This window comes from Oncorhynchus clarkii, chromosome 5, assembly GCF_045791955.1.
Source record: "Oncorhynchus clarkii lewisi isolate Uvic-CL-2024 chromosome 5, UVic_Ocla_1.0, whole genome shotgun sequence".
NCBI classification, from domain to species: domain Eukaryota; kingdom Metazoa; phylum Chordata; class Actinopteri; order Salmoniformes; family Salmonidae; genus Oncorhynchus; species Oncorhynchus clarkii.
In genome coordinates this window covers 32,235,656-32,257,762 of record NC_092151.1, presented here as the reverse complement: position 1 = coordinate 32,257,762, position 22,107 = coordinate 32,235,656, and the positions used below count along the sequence as shown (strand labels likewise).

The window sequence follows — 22,107 nt, the reverse complement described above, 5'->3', positions numbered from 1 at the left end:
GAGCCATCCTCCCCTCAGCACCCTTCTGTACATTATCTAGTATGAAGAAACAATACTTCTAGCCGCAGCTTCATACTACTTGTCAGACATCGGGAACGATACTGTTTACTTGCCGTTGGGGTGGGCATGGTGTGGGGGGTCCGTAGGTTGCTTTTGACAATTTCTTTGGATTCCTCATGTCTAACTCATTGGTAGCATGAAGTTTGGTCCAAATCGGATTTTAGGTACTATATTAGTTTAAAATTATGTGAATCAATTTAGGTGCAATCAATTAGCTTAATTTCTCTGAGATCAAATTATATTTAAACAAAATCATTTTAAAGGAATGCTAATCTTTCTGCAGAGACCATTTTCAGAACATTCTGAGATGGTAGGTGTCATGGCTTCCTGAAATGACACTCTACCCTTTGTCTCTAGTTAGTTCAAGTAACATGTGACAGTCATCTAGAGAGATTGCAAAGTATTGTTGTAAAGTAGGTTGCTCATTAGCTACATTTGATGAACTCTTCTGTTCTACAGTGCATCATGTCACATCACAGTACTGCCTCCCCCAAGCCTGCCATGGGCCACTCAAAACACTCTGGTAGTGGAGGGCCCAGGGGCAAAGGGCTGAAAGACATACGCCTCCATGAAGAAGTTAAGATTGCTGTGAACATCTCCCTTGATAGGTTTCAGTACAGTGAGCAAAAAGGTAAGATAAAATGGTCCTTCTACTCATGCTGATGAATTGATGATTCATGGAGAAATGTGTATTATATTATGCATTATACATATATTTTTTTTTTACAGAGATTGAGTTTCCTTCCTCCCTGTCCAGTACTGAGAGGGCCTTCATCCATCGCATTGCGCAGTCCCTGGGATATATCTCTAAAAGCAGAGGGTGAGCTATCCAAATTGATATGAGGGATATCAGAGCCCATAGCCAGGTTGGTTGTTTAGCAACAAAACTGACTTGTGCGCAACTATGGTGCTTAACAGACGAGGTTGTCTTAAATTGTTGACAACATGTAAACTATATTTTGGCTCCATGTTTATTGAAAACATAAAGACATTTGCACAATGTGCACTTGTTGTCTCTCAAATACATGGTTAGAGTTGTTAGGTAGCTACTGAATTGTTGCCATATTAACATTGACATGAAATCAGTCAAAACAAGACATGGTATCAATAACAAGATACAATGAGCTGAAACGAGCCACCTATGATTCCCCACATAGCAGCTTATTGTCATTGTTGCTAGCTATCTGACCGTTCATAATCATAACAAACACACAGCTTCTGGCCACATCAATGCGGGCGCATAATGTTTTTGGTAATGTTGTCAGCCAACCTGTATAGTCTTTAGGTCAATCTCAGATACTCCCATATACACTGAGTGTACAAAACATTACAAAAACCTTCCTAATATTGAGTTGCACCACCTTTTTCTCTCAGTACAGCCTCAATTTGTCGGGGCATGGACCTACAAGGTGTCAAAAGCGTTCCACAAGGATGCTGGCCCATGTTGACTCCAATGATTCCCACAGTTGTCAAGTTGATTGGATGTCCTGTGGGTGGTGGACCATTATTGATACACATGGGAAACTGTTGTGTGGGAAAACCCAGCATCATTGCAGTTCTTGACGCACTCAAACCTGGCACCTACTATCATACCCCGTTCAAAGGCACTACAATATTTTGTCTTGCCCATTCACCCTCTGAATGGCACACATACAGTGGGGCAAAAACGTATTTAGTCAGCCACCAATTGTGCAGGTTCTCCCACTTAAAAAGATGAGAGAGGCCTGTAATGTTCATTTTAGGTACACTTCAACTATGACAGACAAAATGAGAAAAAAAATCCTGAAAATCACATTGTATGAGGTTTAATGAATTTATTTACAAATTATGGTGGAAAATATGTATTTGGTCACCTACAAACAAGCAAGATTTCTGGCTCTCACAGACCTGTAACTTCTTCTTTAAGAGGCTCCTCTGTCCTCCACTCGTTACCTGTATTAATGGCACCTGTTTGAACTTGTTGTCAGTATAAAAGACACCTGTCCACAACCTCAAACAGTCACACTCCAAACTACACTATGGCCAAGACCAAAGAGCTGTCAAAGGACACCAGAAACACAATTGTAGACTTGCACCAGGCTGGGAAAACTGAATCTGCAATAGTTAAGCAGCTTGGTTTGAAGAAATCAACTGTGGGAGCAATTATTAGGAAATGGAAGACATACAAGACCACTGATAATCTCCCTCGATCTGGGGCTCCACGCAAAATGATCACAAGAACGGTGAGCAAAAATCCCAGAACCACACGGGGGGATCTAGTGAATGACCTGCAGAGAGCTGGGACCAAAGTAACAAAGCCTACCATCAGTAACACACTACGCCGCAAGGGACTCAAATCCTGCAGTGCCAGACGTGTCCCCCTGCTTAAGCCAGTACATGTCCAGGCCCGTCGGAAGTTTGCTAGAGAGCATTTGGATGATCCAGAAGAAGATTGGGAGAATGTCATATGGTCAGATGAAACCAAAATATAACTTTTTGGTAAAACTCAACTTGTCGTGTTTGGAGGACAAAGAATACTGAGTTGCATCCAAAGAACACCATACCTACTGTGAAGCATGGGGGTGGAAACATCATGCTTTGGGGCTGTTTTTCTGCAAAGGGATCAGGACGACTGATCCGTGTAAAGGAAAGAATGAATGGGGCCATGTATCGTGAGATTTTGAGTGAAAACCTCCTTCCATCAGCAAGGGCATTGAAGATGAAACGTGGCTGGGTCTTTCAGCATGACAATGATCCCAAACACACCGCCCGGGCAATGAAGGAGTGGCTTCGTAAGAAGCATTTCAAGGTCCTGGAGTGGCCTAGCCAGTCTCCAGATCTCAACCCCATAGAAAATCTTTGGAGGGAGTTGAAAGTCCGTGTTTCCTAGCAACAGCCCCAAAACATCACTGCTCTAGAGGAGATGTGCATGGAGGAATGGGCCAAAATACCAGCAACCGTGTGTGAAAACCTTGTGAAGACTTACAGAAAACGTTTGACCTCTGTCATTGCCAACAAAGGGTATATAACAAAGTATTGAGATAAACTTTTGTTATTGACCAAATACTTATTTTCCACCATAATTTGCAAATAAATTCATTAAAAATCCTACAATGTGATTTTCTGGATTTTTCTTTCTCATTATGTCTGTCATAGTTGAAGTGTATCTATGATGAAAATTACAGGCCTCTCTCATCTTTTTAAGTGGGAGAACTTGCACAATTGGTGGCTGACTAAATACTTTTTAGCCCCAATGTACACAATCCATGTCTCAATTGTCATAAAGGCTTAAAAATCCATTAACCTGTCTCCTCCCCTTCATCTACATTGATTGAAGTGGATTTAACAAGTGACATCAATAAGGGATAATAGCTTTCACCTGGATTCACCCTGTCAGTCTATGTTATGGAAAGAGCATGTTTTATACACTGTGTTCAAGCGGAACTTGAGTAGAACAGTTTGTGTATCCCTCCCCGACATTGTAGCGTAAGTTCTAAATCCCTAAAAGCCTCCCTCAGGTTTACTAGTGTGCTGTGCTTCAAGCCTAACAGCCTATTTCATTCATTTTCAGAAAAGGATCGAGCCGCACCCTCACTATCAGAAAGAAGGATGGCTCAGAGACGGCCCAGTCCATCATGACTTTCAACCTTTCCCACAATTCCAAGCATGTAGTACGCAGCTTGCTGCAGAGGTTCCCCATCACCAACAAGAAGTGCACAGACCTACTGCCTCACACTGAGGGAGGCCTGTCTGTGGCCATGGAGGCTGGTGAGTGGTAGTTACATCTCAGGGTTAATAATGCATGGATATCAATGGGAGACGTTGCCAAACTTTAGGTTTGTAATGTCAATATACTAATGAATAAACTATCAAGGTGTTAACAATATGTATTGACAATACAAAGTATAAACATTCCTCTGCCCCTCTTTTTTTTCTCCACCAGAGAGCAGCCGTGACAAGAACAGGACCAGCGGGCGGCTCAACAATGGCATCCCCCAGGTGCCCAAGAGGAGGGGCCCGTCTGAGCTAGACTTCTTCCGCCGCTCGCTGCCTGTGTACGAGTGCCAGGAGGAGATCGTCCAGGTCATCAAATACACACCCGTGTGGTCCTAGTGGTGGGGGAGACCGGCTCGGGGAAAGCTACACAGGTGAGGGGGAGAAACGTTTTACGTCACTGTCCAAATATGGGATTGTGCTGTTCTTATGCTCTACAAAGGTATTACATTTGTAAGTTCCTGATCAGCTAGAAAGTAATTGGGAAGTGTTTTGCCATTCCAGATCCCACAGTTCCTTCTGGACGACTGCAGCCGAAATGGGATCCCCTGTCGTATCTTCTGCACGCAGCCCCGGCGTCTGGCTGCCATCGCTGTGGCGGAGCGGGTTGCAGCAGAGAGAGGGGAGAGCATCAGTCAGACCATCGGCTACCAGATCCGCCTGGAGAGCAGGTAGGAGAGAGCGAGGGAGGAAGGGAGGCACTAACTCTGTCTACGTTCACTGGGCTACTGTGCGGAAATTAATGAAATCTCATCACTAAGCTAAGGACCCTGGGACTAAACACCTCCCTCTGCAACTGGATCCTGGATTTCCTGATGGACCGACCCCAGGTGGTAAGGATAGGCAACAACACATCTGCCACACTGATCCTCAACACCGGGGCCCCTCGGGTGCGTGCTTACTCCCCTCCTGTACTCCCTGTTCACTCACGACTGCGTGGCCAAGCACAACTCCAACACCAAATTTGCTGACAACATAACAGTGGTAGGCCTGATCCCCGACAACAGTAAGGAGGACAGTGAGGAGGTCAGAGACAGTGAGGAGGTCAGAGACCTGGCAGTGTGATGCCAGGACAACAACCACTCCCTCAATGTGAGCAAGACCAAGGAGATGATTGTGGACTACAGGAAAAGGAGGGCCGGACAGGCCCCTATGAACACAAATGGGGCTGTAATGGAATGGGTCGAGAGTTTCAAAACAGTCGTGAAGAGGGCACGACAACACCTTTTCCCCCTCAGGAGACTGAAAAGATTTCGCATGGGTCCCCAGATCCTCAAAACGTTCTACAGCTGCAACATCGTGAGCATTCTGATCGGTTGTTTATTATCTATGCAGTCACTTTACCCCTGTACAAATTACCTCGACTAACCTGTACCCCCACACATTGACTCGGTACCGGTACCCCCTCTATATAGCCTTGTTATTGTTATGTAATCTTATTGTGTTAATTTTTGTTAGATTTTTTACTTTAGTTTATTTAGCAAATATTTTCTTAACTCTATTTCTTGAACTGCATTGTTGGATAAGGGCTTGTAAGTAAGCATTTCATGGTAAGGTTTACACCTGTTGTGTTTGGCGCATGTGACAAATACAATTTGATTTGTTTGCCTACTCAGAGTTTCTCCTAAGACGCTGCTGACCTTCTGCACCAGCGGAGTCTTGCTGAGAACACTGATGGCTGGAGATGCCACAATGTCCACTGTTACTCATGTCATTGTGGTGAGTAAAAGTTACTGTGACCCTTTTGTTATAGTTCACAGCTTTTACTGTATGAATGCACATCAAAATGAGTTCATTGTGTCAGGACGAGGTTCACGAGCGGGACGGCCTGAGTGACTTCCTGCGGATCAAGATGACGGACATGCTCCATGTTCCTCCGCTACTTCAGCTCCTGTCCCGTCATCCACAGTAAGTCAACCCCGTCTGTTTGGATAGGCCACATACAGAGACGAGAGTACAGAAATCACTACAGAATCACGTAATATACTCATCTGAAATTGGGACCGGGATTCATTAATGAAACGGTTACCTGCAAAAGCCAGGTAATTGCAGCGAAAGACCTCTGTATGGACGGGGCTAGTGCTTGTCTTGACTGGTCCCGCAAGCACTGATTTGTTAAATGAAATGAATAAATGGAAAAGTAAGAATACTTTTTTGATCTAGTCAAAGGAAGACCATTTGAGGTGAAGCAACTCTTCCTGGAAGATATCTTGAGGACAACAGGTTATGCAAACAAAGACATGATGAAATACAAAAAGGAAATTCAGAGGGGTAACTACCAACCTTCTCTCAATCCTGGTTTGCTTGATTTCCATTTTGATTTCTGAACACTGTTTTGGACTCATGTCCAATGTCTCCCAGACTGAACAAGTGCATGTGTGTGTCGTCCCTGGCAGTGGAGAAGCAGCAGACGTCCCTGACAGAGTGGTGTAAGGTCCTGGAGGGCGGCTCCCGCCAGGAGCCCCAGAGGGAGAAGACCTCAGCCTCCTGTGTCCTCCGGGAGAACGATCTGCTGGATGATGGAGGGGACAGGATCTTCAACCAGCTGGTGAGAACAACAGTTAGTTTGGGTTGGATATGGGGGCCGTGCTCATTTCTCAATATCCTAGTTTTCTATGTTATCTTCTGCCAGTTGCTTCAGTTATTTTCAGTATGTACTCTGAATGGGCTGAAGAGATGCCACTAATTATTTTGGGATTATTCACTGATTGGTGAACTCAATCATGAGGAGCAATGTCACAGGGGATATTATTTCCTGGTTCTTAGTAAGTGAACTGCCTGTTCACCCCGCTATCATCCAGAAGGCGAGGTCAGTACAGGTGCATCAAAGCTGGGACCGAGAGACTGAAAAACAGCTTCTATCTCAAGGCCATCAGACTGTTAAACAGCCACCACTAACACTGAGTGGCTGCTGCCAACACACTGACACTGACTCAACTCCAGCCACTTTAATAATGGGAATTGATGGGAAATTATGTAAATATATCACTAGCCACTTTAAACAATGCTACCTTATATAATGTTACTTACCCTACATTATTCATCTCATATGCATACGTACAGTGCCTTGCGAAAGTATTCGGCCCCCTTGAACTTTGCGACCTTTTGCCACATTTCAGGCTTCAAACATAAAGATATAAAACTGTATTTTTTTGTGAAGAATCAACAACAAGTGGGTCACAATCATGAAGTGGAACGACATTTATTGGATATTTCAAACTTTTTTAACAAATCAAAAACTGAAAAATTGGGCGTGCAAAATTATTCAGCCCCCTTAAGTTAATACTTTGTAGCGCCACCTTTTGCTGCGATTACAGCTGTAAGTCGCTTGGGGTATGTCTCTATCAGTTTTGCACATCGAGAGACTGACATTTTTTCCCATTCATCCTTGCAAAACAGCTCGAGCTCAGTGAGGTTGGATGGAGAGCATTTGTGAACAGCAGTTTTCAGTTCTTTCCACAGATTCTCGATTGGATTCAGGTCTGGACTTTGACTTGGCCATTCTAACACCTGGATATGTTTATTTTTGAACCATTCCATTGTAGATTTTGCTTTATGTTTTGGATCATTGTCTTGTTGGAAGACAAAATCTCCGTCCCAGTCTCAGGTCTTTTGCAGACTCCATCAGGTTTTCTTCCAGAATGGTCCTGTATTTGGCTCTATCCATCTTCCCATCAATTTTAACCATCTTCCCTGTCCCTGCTGAAGAAAAGCAGGCCCAAACCATGATGCTGCCACCACCATGTTTGACAGTGGGGATGGTGTGTTCAGGGTGTTGCTTTTACGCCAAACATAACGTTTTGCATTGTTGCCAAAAAGTTCAATTTTGGTTTCATCTGACCAGAGCACCTTCTTCCACATGTTTGGTGTGTCTCCCAGGTGGCTTGTGGCAAACTTTAAACAACACTTTTTATGGATATCTTTAAGAAATGGCTTTCTTCTTGCCACCCTTCCATAAAGGCCAGATTTGTGCAATATACGACTGATTGTTGTCCTATGGACAGAGTCTCCCACCTCAGATGTAGATCTCTGCAGTTCATCCAGAGTGATCATGGGCCTCTTGGCTGCATCTCTGATCAGTCTTCTCCTTGTATGAGCTGAAAGTTTAGAGGGACGGCCAGGTCTTGGTATATTTGCAGTGGTCTGATACTCCTTCCATTTCAATATTATCGCTTGCACAGTGATCCTTGTGATGTTTAAAGCTTGGGAAATCTTTTTGTATCCAAATCCGGCTTTAAACTTCTTCACAACAGTATCTCGGACCTGCCTGGTGTGGTCCTTGTTCTTCATGATGCTCTCTGCGCTTTTAACGGACCTCTGAGACTATCACAGTGCAGGTGCATTTATACGGAGACTTGATTACACACAGGTGGATTGTATTTATCATCATTAGTTATTTAGGTCAACATTGGATCATTCAGAGATCCTCACTGAACTTCTGGAGAGAGTTTGCTGCACTGAAAGTAAAGGGGCTGAATAATTTTGCACGCCCAATTTTTCAGTTTTTGATTTGTTAAAAAAGTTTGAAATATCCAATAAATGTCGTTCTACTTCATGATTGTGTCCCACTTGTTGTTGATTCTTCACAAAAAAATACAGTTTTATATCTTTATGTTTGAAGCCTGAAATGTGGCAAAAGGTCGCAAAGTTCAAGGGGGCCGAATACTTTCGCAAGGCACTGTATATACTGTACTCTATATCATCGACTGTATCCTTATGTAATACATGTATCACTAGCCACTTTAAACTATGCCACTTTGTTTACATACTCATCTCATTTGTACATACTGTACTCGATACCATCTACTGTATCTTGCCTATGCTGCTCTGTACCATCACTCATTCATATATCCTTATGTACATATTCTTTATCCCCTTACACTGTGTACAAGACAGTAGTTTTGGAATTGTTAGTTAGATTACTTGTTATTACTGCATTGTCGGAACTAGAAGCACAAGCATTTCGCTACACTCGCATTAACATCTGCTAGCCATGTGTATGTGACAAATAAAATTTGATTTGATTTGATTTGATTTGTATGGAATAATGACACCAACATAATCAAAAATGTAAATAAAAAAATGTAAATACATTTAATAAAAATGCAATCCCAAGAGTTGAGAGTAATATTCCCAGTAGTTCCAAGCCTGATATGTCCTCCTCCTTCTGCTTCTCAGTGTACTACATGCACAGTGAAACAAGCGCCACTCCCCTCATGGTGGCAGCAGGTCGAGGCTTCCTCAGTCAGATTGAGCAGCTGCTTAGTATGGGAGCCAGCGTCAGAATAAAGGCCTCCAATGGCTGGTAAGGGTTCTTTGAATAACTGTATAAATGCATCCTCTTTTTATTTACTCTATACACCATGAATGAGTCTGAAATATTGATCAGTATTTGGTTTGTTTCAGGACAGCACTGGACTGGGCCAAGCACTTCCAGCAGGCAGAGGTGGTGGACCTACTAGAATCCTACCTGTAAGAGCACCATTTATCACTGTATCATTGTTATGAATGGCTCTATGTGAAAACCCTGCCTTTGTTTGAGGATGATAACCGAAATACTCCCTTCCTTGGTAGCTCATCCCTGGAGGCGGGGAAGCTGGACGAGTGGTCCCTGGTGCAGGCAGCCACCACAGAGATGAGCCCGGAGGACCAGGAGTTGCTCAAGGAATACCACCACAGCTTTGACGACGAGCAGGTGGACCTGGACCTCATCATGCACCTGCTGCAAAACATCTGCACCAGCTCTGAGGAAGGTGAGAGATTGTCTTGTCTAGTGACTACTTAATAGTCTTGTGTGGTGACTACTTGATGAGTGTTATCTAACGACTACTTGATAGTCTTATCTAGTGACTACTGAATGGTATTGTATTTTTAAACTTTTCTAATTGTTTGGCGCAAAGTCGAGAGCTTGGTGTTCTAAGGTTCTATCTGCAAAAAGATAATTCTGAGCTAATTGGCTTTAAAGTTCCAAACCCTCATTGTTTTGAATGGTGTCAGCAATTTTTATCTTACATTCTATTGAACTTAAAAACATTAATTTGGGTATTTAGAGTACTATATAGGTAGAGAACATTGAACAGAACAAGGAAATGACAAAAATGTAGATAGATCCTTTTTTACATTTTAAATTTTATTTTTAGTAGACTGTAACATGTCATTTTGGTGCCTCTCAGGGCTATGCGCGGATGATGTCGGTCATCAGACAGGGGCACTGTCAGGACTGGGGACTTCAGTGTGGAGTGGACCTGGAAGGAGAGCCTGCCCTTCCAGTATGCCCAGCAGCTGCTCAACCCCTGGAACGACAACAAGAAAGTGCAGATCAGCAGAGACGGACAGGTGGGTTACCTAACATCAATACAGTCAGAACAACTCCACAGACAATATAGACAACCGAATAAAGAGAGATGTTATGCTGCTAATATGGTGAAAATGTCTTCACAGACTACAGCTATTATCTCCCTCACTAACTTTAAGCACCAGCTGTCAGAGCAGCTCACAGATCACTGCACCTGTACATAGCCCATCTGTAAACATCCCATCTATCTACCTACCTCATCCCCATACAGTATTTATTTATTTATCTTTCCCCTTTGCACCCCAGTATCTCTACTTGCACATTCATCTTCTGCACATCTACCATTCCAGTGTGTAATTGCTATATAGTAATTACTTCACCACCATGGCCTATTTATTGCCTTAACTCCCTTATCTTACCTCATTTACACTCTCTGTATATAGACTTTTTGTTTTCTTTTGTTCTGCTGTATTATTGACTATGTTTTGTTTATTCCATGTGTAACTCTGTGTTGTTGTATGTGTCGAATTGCTATGCTTTATCTTGGCCAGGTCGCAGTTGCAAATGAGAACTTGTTCTCAACTAGCCTACCTGGTTAAATAAAGATGAAATAAATAAATAAATACAAATAAATATTATGGTCAAAACTCCCCCACAGTCTACTGTTAAGAGAACTTGCCAGCTTGTTGTCCTAAAAAAATGAAATGATTTAGTATTTTCTTCCTTGTTGGCCATTCCTATGAAGTCCTGTGTGGCTCAGTTGTTAGAGCATGGCGCTTGCAAAGCGAGAGTTGTGGGTTCAATTCCCAGTATGAAAATGTGTGTAATCATTATTGTAAGTTGCTCAGGATAAGAGCATCTGCTAAATTACAAAAAATTTAAAATGTTTATGGGATGTGTGCTGAAAATAAGGTCTGAATTTAACAAAGGGGATCTTATACGTTTTGTTCTATGAGATATCAGTCCGTTAACATGAACTTTATGAATTATTAAGCCTTTATGTTATTGTTTTGATTACTCAAAATGCTTCTAAATTCACAGATAGTGATGTTAGCTGATTGAGATTATTTCATAGAACAAAATGTATTTTAGGAGATCCTCCTAAGCCTGTGTTTACCACAGACCTTATTTTCAGCGTTTATCCAAAAACCCTACAAAAAAAACATTCATTTCCCCATAGCCACTTTAAACTATGCCACTTTGTTTACATACTCATCTCATTTGTACATACTGTACTCGATACCATCTACTGTATCTTGCCTATGCTGCTCTGTACCATCACTCATTCATATATCCTTATGTACATATTCTTTATCCCCTTACACTGTGTACAAGACAGTAGTTTTGGAATTGTTAGTTAGATTACTTGTTATTACTGCATTGTCGGAACTAGAAGCACAAGCATTTCGCTACACTCGCATTAACATCTGCTAACCATGTGTATGTGACAAATAAAATTTGATTTGATTTGATTTGTATGGAATAATGACACCAACATAATCAAAAATGTAAATAAAAAAATGTAAATACATTTAATAAAAATGCAATCCCAAGAGTTGAGAGTAATATTCCCAGTAGTTCCAAGCCTGATATGTCCTCCTCCTTCTGCTTCTCAGTGTACTACATGCACAGTGAAACAAGCGCCACTCCCCTCATGGTGGCAGCAGGTCGAGGCTTCCTCAGTCAGATTGAGCAGCTGCTTAGTATGGGAGCCAGCGTCAGAATAAAGGCCTCCAATGGCTGGTAAGGGTTCTTTGAATAACTGTATAATGCATCCTCTTTTTATTTACTCTATACACCATGAATGAGTCTGAAATATTGATCAGTATTTGGTTTGTTTCAGGACAGCACTGGACTGGGCCAAGCACTTCCAGCAGGCAGAGGTGGTGGACCTACTAGAATCCTACCTGTAAGAGCACCATTTATCACTGTATCATTGTTATGAATGGCTCTATGTGAAAACCCTGCCTTTGTTTGAGGATGATAACCGAAATACTCCCTTCCTTGGTAGCTCATCCCTGGAGGCGGGGAAGCTGGACGAGTGGTCCCTGGTGCAGGCAGCCACCACAGAGATGAGCCCGGAGGACCAGGAGTTGCTCAAGGAATACCACCACAGCTTTGACGACGAGCAGGTGGACCTGGACCTCATCATGCACCTGCTGCAAAACATCTGCACCAGCTCTGAGGAAGGTGAGAGATTGTCTTGTCTAGTGACTACTTAATAGTCTTGTGTGGTGACTACTTGATGAGTGTTATCTAACGACTACTTGATAGTCTTATCTAGTGACTACTGAATGGTATTGTATTTTTAAACTTTTCTAATTGTTTGGCGCAAAGTCGAGAGCTTGGTGTTCTAAGGTTCTATCTGCAAAAAGATAATTCTGAGCTAATTGGCTTTAAAGTTCCAAACCCTCATTGTTTTGAATGGTGTCAGCAATTTTTATCTTATATTCTATTGAACTTAAAAACATTAATTTGGGTATTTAGAGTACTATATAGGTAGAGAACATTGAACAGAACAAGGAAATGACAAAAATGTAGATAGATCCTTTTTTAAATTTTAAATTGTATTTTTAGTAGACTGTAACATGTCATTTTGGTGCCTCTCAGGGCTATGCGCGGATGATGTCGGTCATCAGACAGGGGCACTGTCAGGACTGGGGACTTCAGTGTGGAGTGGACCTGGAAGGAGAGCCTGCCCTTCCAGTATGCCCAGCAGCTGCTCAACCCCTGGAACGACAACAAGTGGTAGGCTTGGTAATCAAGTGGTAGGCTTGATTACCAACAACGATGAGACGGCCTACAGGGAGGAGGTGAGGGCCCTCGGAGTGTGGTGTCAGGAAAACAACCTCACACTCAACGTCAACAAAACTAAGGAGATGATTGTGGACTTCAGGAAACAGCAGAGGGAACACCCCCCTATCCACATCGATGGAACAGTAGTGGAGAGGGTAGCAAGTTTTAAGTTCCTCGGCATACACATCACAGACAAACTGAATTGGTCCACTCACACAGACAGCATCGTGAAGAAGGCGCAGCAGCGCCTCTTCAACCTCAGGAGGCTGAAGAAATTCGGCTTGTCACCAAAAGCACTCACAAACTTCTACAGATGCACAATCGAGAGCATCCTGGCGGGCTGTATCACCGCCTGGTATGGCAACTGCACCGCCCTCAACCGTAAGGCTCTCCAGAGGGTAGTGAGGTCTGCACAACGCATCACCGGGGGCAAACTACCTGCCCTCCAGGACACCTACACCACCCGATGTCACAGGAAGGCCATAAAGATCATCAAGGACATCAACCACCCGAGCCACTGCCTGTTCACCCCGCTATCATCCAGAAGGCGAGGTCAGTACAGGTGCATCAAAGCTGGGACCGAGAGACTGGAAAACAGCTTCTATCTCAAGGCCATCAGACTGTTAAACAGCCACCACTAACACTGAGTGGCTGCTGCCAACACACTGACACTGACTCAACTCCAGCCACTTTAATAATGGGAATTGATGGGAAATGATGTAAATATATCACTAGCCACTTTAAACAATGCTACCTTATATAAATGTTACTTACCCTACATTATTCATCTCATACGCATACGTATATACTGTACTCTATATCATCGACGGTATCCTTATGTAATACATGTATCACTAGCCACTTTATACTATACTATGCCACTTTGTTTACATACTCATCTCATTTGTACATACTGTACCCGATACCATCTACTGTATCTTGCCTATGCTGCTCTGTACCATCACTCATTCATATATCCTTATGTACATATTCTTTATCCCCTTACACTGTGTACAAGACAGTAGTTTGGAATTGTTAGTTAGATTACTTGTTATTACTGCATTGTCGGAACTAGAAGCACAAGCATTTCGCTACACTCGCATTAACATCTGCTAACCATGTGTATGTGACAAATAAAATTTGATTTGATTTGATTTGATTTGATTTGATTTGATTTGAAGAAAGTGCAGATCAGCAGAGACGGACAGGTGGGTTACCTAACATCAATACAGTCAGAACAACTCCACAGACAATATAGACAACCGAATAAAGAGAGATGTTATGCTGCTAATATGGTGAAAATGTCTTCACAGACTACAGCTATTATCTCCCTCACTAACTTTAAGCACCAGCTGTCAGAGCAGCTCACAGATCACTGCACCTGTACATAGCCCATCTGTAAACATCCCATCTATCTACCTACCTCATCCCCATACAGTATTTATTTATTTATCTTTCCCCTTTGCACCCCAGTATCTCTACTTGCACATTCATCTTCTGCACATCTACCATTCCAGTGTGTAATTGCTATATAGTAATTACTTCACCACCATGGCCTATTTATTGCCTTAACTCCCTTATCTTACCTCATTTACACTCTCTGTATATAGACTTTTTGTTTTCTTTTGTTCTGCTGTATTATTGACTATGTTTTGTTTATTCCATGTGTAACTCTGTGTTGTTGTATGTGTCGAATTGCTATGCTTTATCTTGGCCAGGTCGCAGTTGCAAATGAGAACTTGTTCTCAACTAGCCTACCTGGTTAAATAAAGATGAAATAAATAAATAAATACAAATAAATATTATGGTCAAAACTCCCCCACAGTCTACTGTTAAGAGAACTTGCCAGCTTGTTGTCCTAAAAAAATGAAATGATTTAGCATTTTCTTCCTTGTTGGCCATTCCTATGAAGTCCTGTGTGGCTCAGTTGTTAGAGCATGGCGCTTGCAAAGCGAGAGTTGTGGGTTCAATTCCCAGTATGAAAATGTGTGTAATCATTATTGTAAGTCGCTCAGGATAAGAGCATCTGCTAAATTACAAAAAATTTAAAATGTTTATGGGATGTGTGCTGAAAATAAGGTCTGAATTTAACAAAGGGGATCTTATACGTTTTGTTCTATGAGATATCAGTCCGTTAACATGAACTTTATGAATTATTAAGCCTTTATGTTATTGTTTTGATTACTCAAAATGCTTCTAAATTCACAGATAGTGATGTTAGCTGATTGAGATTATTTCATAGAACAAAATGTATTTTAGGAGATCCTCCTAAGCCTGTGTTTACCACAGACCTTATTTTCAGCGTTTATCCAAAAACCCTACAAAAAAAACATTCATTTCCCCATAGGCTTTGGCCAACGAGCAATGGCTGAGTTCTCCCCCATTAGTGCCTACAAAAATGCGTCATTACTATTTTACTCTATATTGTCAAGATGACCCCACCGACAAACAGCATTCAATGTACAAAGACTAATTAAACAAACGTACCAAAATGGCTTACATTTAAGATTTCAAATGAGATGACTTGTTTATTTCTTGGGGACCATGCAGAACACATACTGTATATTGCTAGTTTGCTACATACACTATATGACCAAAAGTATGTGGACACCTGCTCGTCGAACATCTCAGTCCAAAATCAAGGAGTTGGTCCCCCTTTGCTGCTATTAACAGCCTCCACTCTTCTGGGAAGGCTTTCCACTAGATGTTGGAACATTGCTGCGGGGACTTGCTTCCATTCAGCCACAAGAGTATTAGTGAGGTCGGGCACTGATGTTGGCCGATTAGGCATGGCTCGCAGTCAGCGTTCCAATTCATCCCAAAGGTGTTCGATGGGGTGAGGTCAGGGCTCTGTGCAGGCCAGTCAAGTTCTTCCACACCGATCTCGACAAACCATTTCTGTATGGACCTCACTTTGTGCACGGGGGCATTGTCATGATGAAACAGGAAAGGGCCTTCCCCAAACTGTTGCCACAAAGTTGGAAGAACAGAATTGTCTAGAAAGTAATTGTATGCTGTAGTGTTAAGATTTCCCTTCACTGGAACTAAGTGGTCTAGCCCAAACCATGAAAAACAGCCCCAGACCATTATTCCTCCTCCAACAAACTTTACAGATGGCACTATGCATTGGGACAGGTAGCGCTCTCCTGGCATCCTCCAAACCCAGATTAGTCCGTTGGACTGCCAGATGGTGAAGCGTAATTCATCACTCCAGAGAACACGTTTCCACTGCTCCAGAGTCCAATGGCGGTGAGATTTACACCACAATGTGGACCCATGGCATTGCGCATGGTGATCTTAGGCTTGTGTGTTGCTGTTAGGCTATTGTTAGCTAGACTAGTGACGAATAGTTATTGTGCTGAGGTTACCTCCAGAGGCAGTTTTTAGAACTCGGTATCAAATGTTGCAACCGAGGACAGATGGTTTTTAGGTGCTATGCGCTTCAACACTTGGAGGTCCCGTTCTGTGAGCTTGTGTTACCTACCACTTCACGGCTGAGCCACAATAACAGCACTTACAGAAGAGCGGGGCAGCTCTAGCAGGACAGAAATGTTACGAACTGACTTGTTGGAAAGGTGCTACATTGAAAGTCACTGAGCTCTTCAGTAAGGCCATTCTACTGACAATGTTTGTCTATGGAGATTGCATGGCTGTGTGCTCGATTTTATATACCTGTCAACAACTGGTTTGGCTGTAGTAGCTGAATCCACTAATTAGAAGGGGTGTCCACATACTTTTGTGTATATATAGTGGAGCTCATTTCCATCTTTGGTCTGTATATTTCTATGACTGGAATGGGACAATTTTTTCCCCTCCTTACTTTATCTCTCTTATCTCTCACTGGTTCATGTAGGAGTTGGACCCTCAGGCTGGGGGCCAGCTGCTGCTGTGGGAAACCACAGCAGCTACCACAGCAACACGAGGTACAACAGGCCCCATCTTTTTCATCAGATAACCACAGGTTACACACAATGTGACCCCAGAAATATAATTTGAAGTGTTTAAGGAAATCAGACAAAATAACTCCTCCCTCTTGGACAGACCCATTTCTTAATTTAAAATACACCAAACTATTGTTTCATTTTACGCAGCCTTGGACGGTTCTTTTGCTATGCCCATTTGATTATTTTTTTTACCAGTTGGCAATGTGGTCATTAAATGTATTTTCTCCCTCTTTACCTATGAGAGATTGCACTGCTTGGACTGACCTTGAGGTCCTCACCATTTTACTTGGCTATGTAGTATTATAACAGATCGAAGAAAATATTATAACAGATCGAGGGCAAGTTTTGTTCCTGAATGTGTTTTGAACCACTTCCTTAGCCACTTCTTTGTCAGTGATCCACAACCAGTTACACAATGTGCTTTCTATTTGGTGTTTTTTCAGTAACTGGGGTTCATGTTCAGCTTTTCAGATGCAATATTGTTATTATGTTCATGTTCAAGAATGTCTGAGTGCAGAAAGATGTGTTTACATGAAGTGACCTCATGAGAGAAGCTCTGTTCTGTTTGTTTTAATAATCTGGATAATACAGTTTATAAGGAGACTGACATCTACCCTAACTCACAGTGAAGTATATGGGACTATGGAAGAGAGGAAGTGTACAGTGAAATGTACTGATTGGGAGTATTAGTGAGGAATAGTGTCCCGTATGTCTTTTCAATGCTTCTCACAGCACATACGGTGCACTCAGAAAGTATTCAGACCCCTTGACCTTTTCCACATTTTGTTACATTACAGCCTTATTCTAAAATGGATTATATTGTTTTTTGCCTCATCAATCTACACACAGTAAGTATTTAGACCCTTTACTCAGTATTTTGTTGAAGCACCTTTACAGCCTTGAGTCGTCTTGGGTATGACGCTTGGCACACCTGTATTTGGGGAGTTTCTCCCATTCTCAGTAGGTCCTCTCAAGCTCTGTCAGGTTGGATGGGGAGCGTCGCTGCACAGCTATTTTCAGGTCTCTCCAGAGATGTTTGCTCGGGTTCAAGTCTGGGCTCTGGCTGGGCCACTCAAGGACATTCAGAGACATGTCCCGAAGCCACTCCTGCATTGTCTTGGCTGTGTGCGTAGGATCATTGTCCTGTTGGAAGGTGAACTTTCACCTCAGTCTGAGGTCCTGAGCAGGTTTTTATCAAGGATTTCTCTGTATTTTGCTCCGTTCAGCTTTCCTTCGATCCTGACGAGTCTCCCAGTCCCTGCAGCTGAAAAACATACCCAGAGCATGATGCTGCCACCACCATGCTTCACCGTAGAGATGGTGCCAGCTTTCCTCCAGCCGTGACGCTTGGCATTCAGGCCAAAGAGTTCAATCTTGGTTTCATCAGACCAAATAATCTTGTTTCTCATGATCTGAGAATCCTTTAAGTACCTTTTGGCAAGCTCCCAGCGGGCTGTAATGTGCCTTTTACTGAGTGGCTTCCATCTGGCCACTCTAACATAAAGGCCTGATTGGTGGAGTGCTGCAGAGATGGTTGTCCTTCTGGAAGGTTCTCCCATTCCCACAGAGGAACTCTGGAGCTCTGTCAGAGTGACCATCGGATTCTTGTTCACCTTCCTGACCATGGCCCTTCTCCGATTGCTCAGTTTGGCCAAGCGGTCAGCTCTAGGAAGAGTCTTGGTGGTTCCAAACTTCTTCCATTTAAGAATGATGGAGGCCATTAGGTTCTTGGGGAATTTCAATGCTGCAGTAATTTTTTGGTACCCTTGCCCAGATCTGTGCCTCGACCCTATCCTGTCTCAGACAATTTCTTTGACCTCATTGCTTGGTTTTTGCTCTAACATGCACTGTCAACTGTGGGACCTTACATAGACAAGTGTGTGCCTTTCCAAATCATGTCCAATCATTTGAATTTACCACAGGTGGATTCTAATCAAGTTGTGGAAACATCTCAAGGATGATCAATGGAAACAAGATGCACCTGAGCTCAATTTCGAGTCTCATAGGAAAAGGTCTGAATACTTTTGTTTTTATTTTTTATATACACTACCGGCCAAAAGTTTTAGAACACCTACTCATTCAAGGGTTTTTCTTTATTTTTACAATTTTCTACATAGTGAAGACATAAAAACTATGAAATAACACATATGTAATAATTTAGTAACCAAAAAAGTGTTAAACAAATCTAAATATATTTTATGATTGAGTTTCTCCAAATAGCCAAGCTTTGCCTTGATGGCAGCTTTGCACACGCTTGGCATTCTCTCAACCAGCTTTACCTGGAATGCTTTTCCAACAGTCTTGAAGGAGTTCCCACAATTGCTGAGCACTTGTTGCCTGCTTTTCCTTCACTCTGCAGTCCGACTCATCCCAAAACATCTCAATTTGGTTGAGGTCGGGGGATTGTAGAGGTCATCTGATGCAGCACTCCATCACTCTCCTTTTTGGTCACAAATAGCCCTTACACAGCCTGGATGTGAGTTGGATCATTGTCTTGTTGGAAAACAAATGATAGTCCCACTAAGCTCAAACCAGATGGGATGGCGTATGGCTGCAGAATGCTGTGGTAGCCATGCTGGTTAAGTGTGCCTTGAATTCTAAATAAATCAGTCAGTGTAACCAGCAAAGCACCCCAACACCTCCTCCATGCTTTACGGTGGGAAATACACATGCGGAGATCATTCCTACATCCACGCCGCGTCTCACAAAGACACAGCGATTGGAACCAAAAATCTCCAATTTGAACTCCAGACCATTGCTCCTGTGTCTTGTCCCAAGCAAGTCTCTTATTCTTATTGGTGTCCTTTAGTAGTGGTTTCTTTGCAGCAATTTTACTATGAAGGCCAGATTTACGCAGTCTCCTTTGAACAGGATGTTGAACTGTGAAGCATTTATTTTGGCTCCAATTTCTGAGGCTGGTAACTCTAATGAACTTATCCTCTGCAGCCGAGTTAACTTTGCTACTTCCATTTCTGTGGTTGTCTTTATGAGAACCAGTTTCATCAGAGTGCTTGATGGTATTTGCGACTGCACTTGAGGAAACTTTGACTGACCTTCATGTCTTAAAGTAATGATGGACTGTCGTTTCTATTTGCTTATTTGAGCTGTTCTTGCCATAATATGGACTTGGCCTTTTACCAAATAGCCCTATCTTCTGTATACCACAAAAGGAAATAAATTCCACATTAATCCAGGTGACTACCCCGTGAATCTTGTTGAGAAAATGCCAAGAGTGTGCAAAGCTGTCATCAAGGCAAAGGGTGGCTTTTTGAAGAATCTCAAATATAAAATATATTGTTTACCACTTTTTTGGTTACTACATGATTCCATATGTGTTATTTCATAGTTTTGATGTCTTCACTATTATTCTACAATGTATACTATAATCATTTATTTTTTTAACTTGAATGAGTACGTGTTCTAAAACTTTTGACCAGTAGTGTATATAAATGTGCTACAATTTCTAAAACATGTTTTCACTTTCTCATTATGGTGTATTGTGTGTAGATTTGATGGGGAAATGTGTTAATTTAATAAATTTTAGAATAAGTCTGTAACGTAACAAAATGTGGAAAAGGGGAAGGGGTCTGAATACTTTCTGAATGTACTGTATGAGTTTCATGTACCATAGCAGCCCGTGGCACACAATGTGTTGAATGTTGTGTTAACGTTTGAAATGCGTGTCACTGCACAATGTTGCCCAGACTGGAGTGGATCTGCACCCGAAACCTTAACCATAATACACTGAGTGCACAAAACATTAAGACCTTTCCCTAATATTGATTTGCACCCTATTTTTCCCTCAGAACAGCCTTAATTCATCGGGGCATGGACTCTACACGGTGTCAAAAGCATTCCACAGGGATGCTGGCCCATGTTGACTCCAATGCTTCCCACAGTTGTGTCAAGTTGGCTGGGTATCCTTTGGGTGGCGGACCATTCTTGATATAGATCGGAAACTGTTCAGCGTGACAAACCCAGCAGCATTGCGGTTCTTGACACACTTAAACCGGTGTGCCTGGCACCTACTAGTACTAATAGCCCGTTCAAAGGCATCTTTAGTCTTGCCCATTCACCCTCAATGTCACAAATACACAATGTCTCAAGGCTTAAAAATCCTTCTTTAACATCTCTTGTCCTTCATCTACACTGATTTGAAGTGGATTTAACAAGTGACATCATAAAGGGATCATAGCTTCCCCTGGATTCACCTGGTCAGTCTGTCATGGTATCATGGAAAGATCAGATAGATGTTCCTAATGTTTTTTATACTCTTTGTATAACCTTGAACTGCTGTAGCTAAATTGTGCCTGGTGAGACCTTATTAGAGTTCATGTCTTTCTCTTTCAGTCTCTGTCAACGACCCAAATGTCTCTTCATTTCAACTGATCTGTGATCGTTTGTAATTTATTTTGTATAATTTTTTTTAAAAACAAAATACTTTTATCCAGATATGAAATGTTCAAGTGGGTATTTTTTATGTTGTATCTGTTCATGTTGTCCCTGGTAATGCAGGGGTTAAATATTACACAATTGACTTACAAGTCTGTGTTCATCTGACACATTTTTATGGTTGTATTATTATTTTTTATTTGACCTTTATTTAACTAGGCAAGTCAGTTAAGAACAAATTCTTATTTTCAATGACGGCCTAGGAACAGTGGGTTAACTGCCTGTTCAGGGGCAGAAAGACAGATTTGTACCTTGTCAGCTCGGGGTTTGAACTAACCACTAGGCTGCCCTGCCACCCAAAGTAAGGTATAGATATAAAGACTTTATCAATAACCTGTCAGCTTTTATACATCCCCATTATAGTATTACCTGAAAAGGATAGTTCACCCTAAAATCAGATTATATGGTGCCAAATCTTTCCTACCTAATGTGTATTCCAGACTGTTGAATTTAAAAAGTTGTCCATAGGAGTGCAAATCTATTAATGAATTCACTAGAATTTAGACTGAATTATTGGCACCAACCCTGACGAGAACCCTTTGATTTTGTGGTGGACAATCCCAATAAAGGTGCTGTTTGCTTATTACTGTACCTCTCAGTAAGTCATAGGAAAAACACATTTCAATAGTGCAAGAAAATATTTATTTGCTACATATTTACATTCCTTCCACCCCTAGTGGATTGTACAATGCATATTTGAGTTGAAGCCTTAGAAATTAAAACTTACTGAAGGCTACTGTAAGCACAGTAAATATTAATGTACTAGAGCTGATTGCTTTTCTTATGTAGCAAACCCACTCTTCCTTT

At 42.0% G+C, this 22,107-nt stretch overlaps 1 pseudogene; it reads left to right on the top strand.

The window, feature by feature from the left end:
• The first annotated feature begins 525 nt into the window (after positions 1-525).
• LOC139409613 (3'-5' RNA helicase YTHDC2-like) lies at positions 526-12,860 on the top strand (annotated as a pseudogene).
• The last annotated feature ends 9,247 nt before the right edge of the window (positions 12,861-22,107 follow it).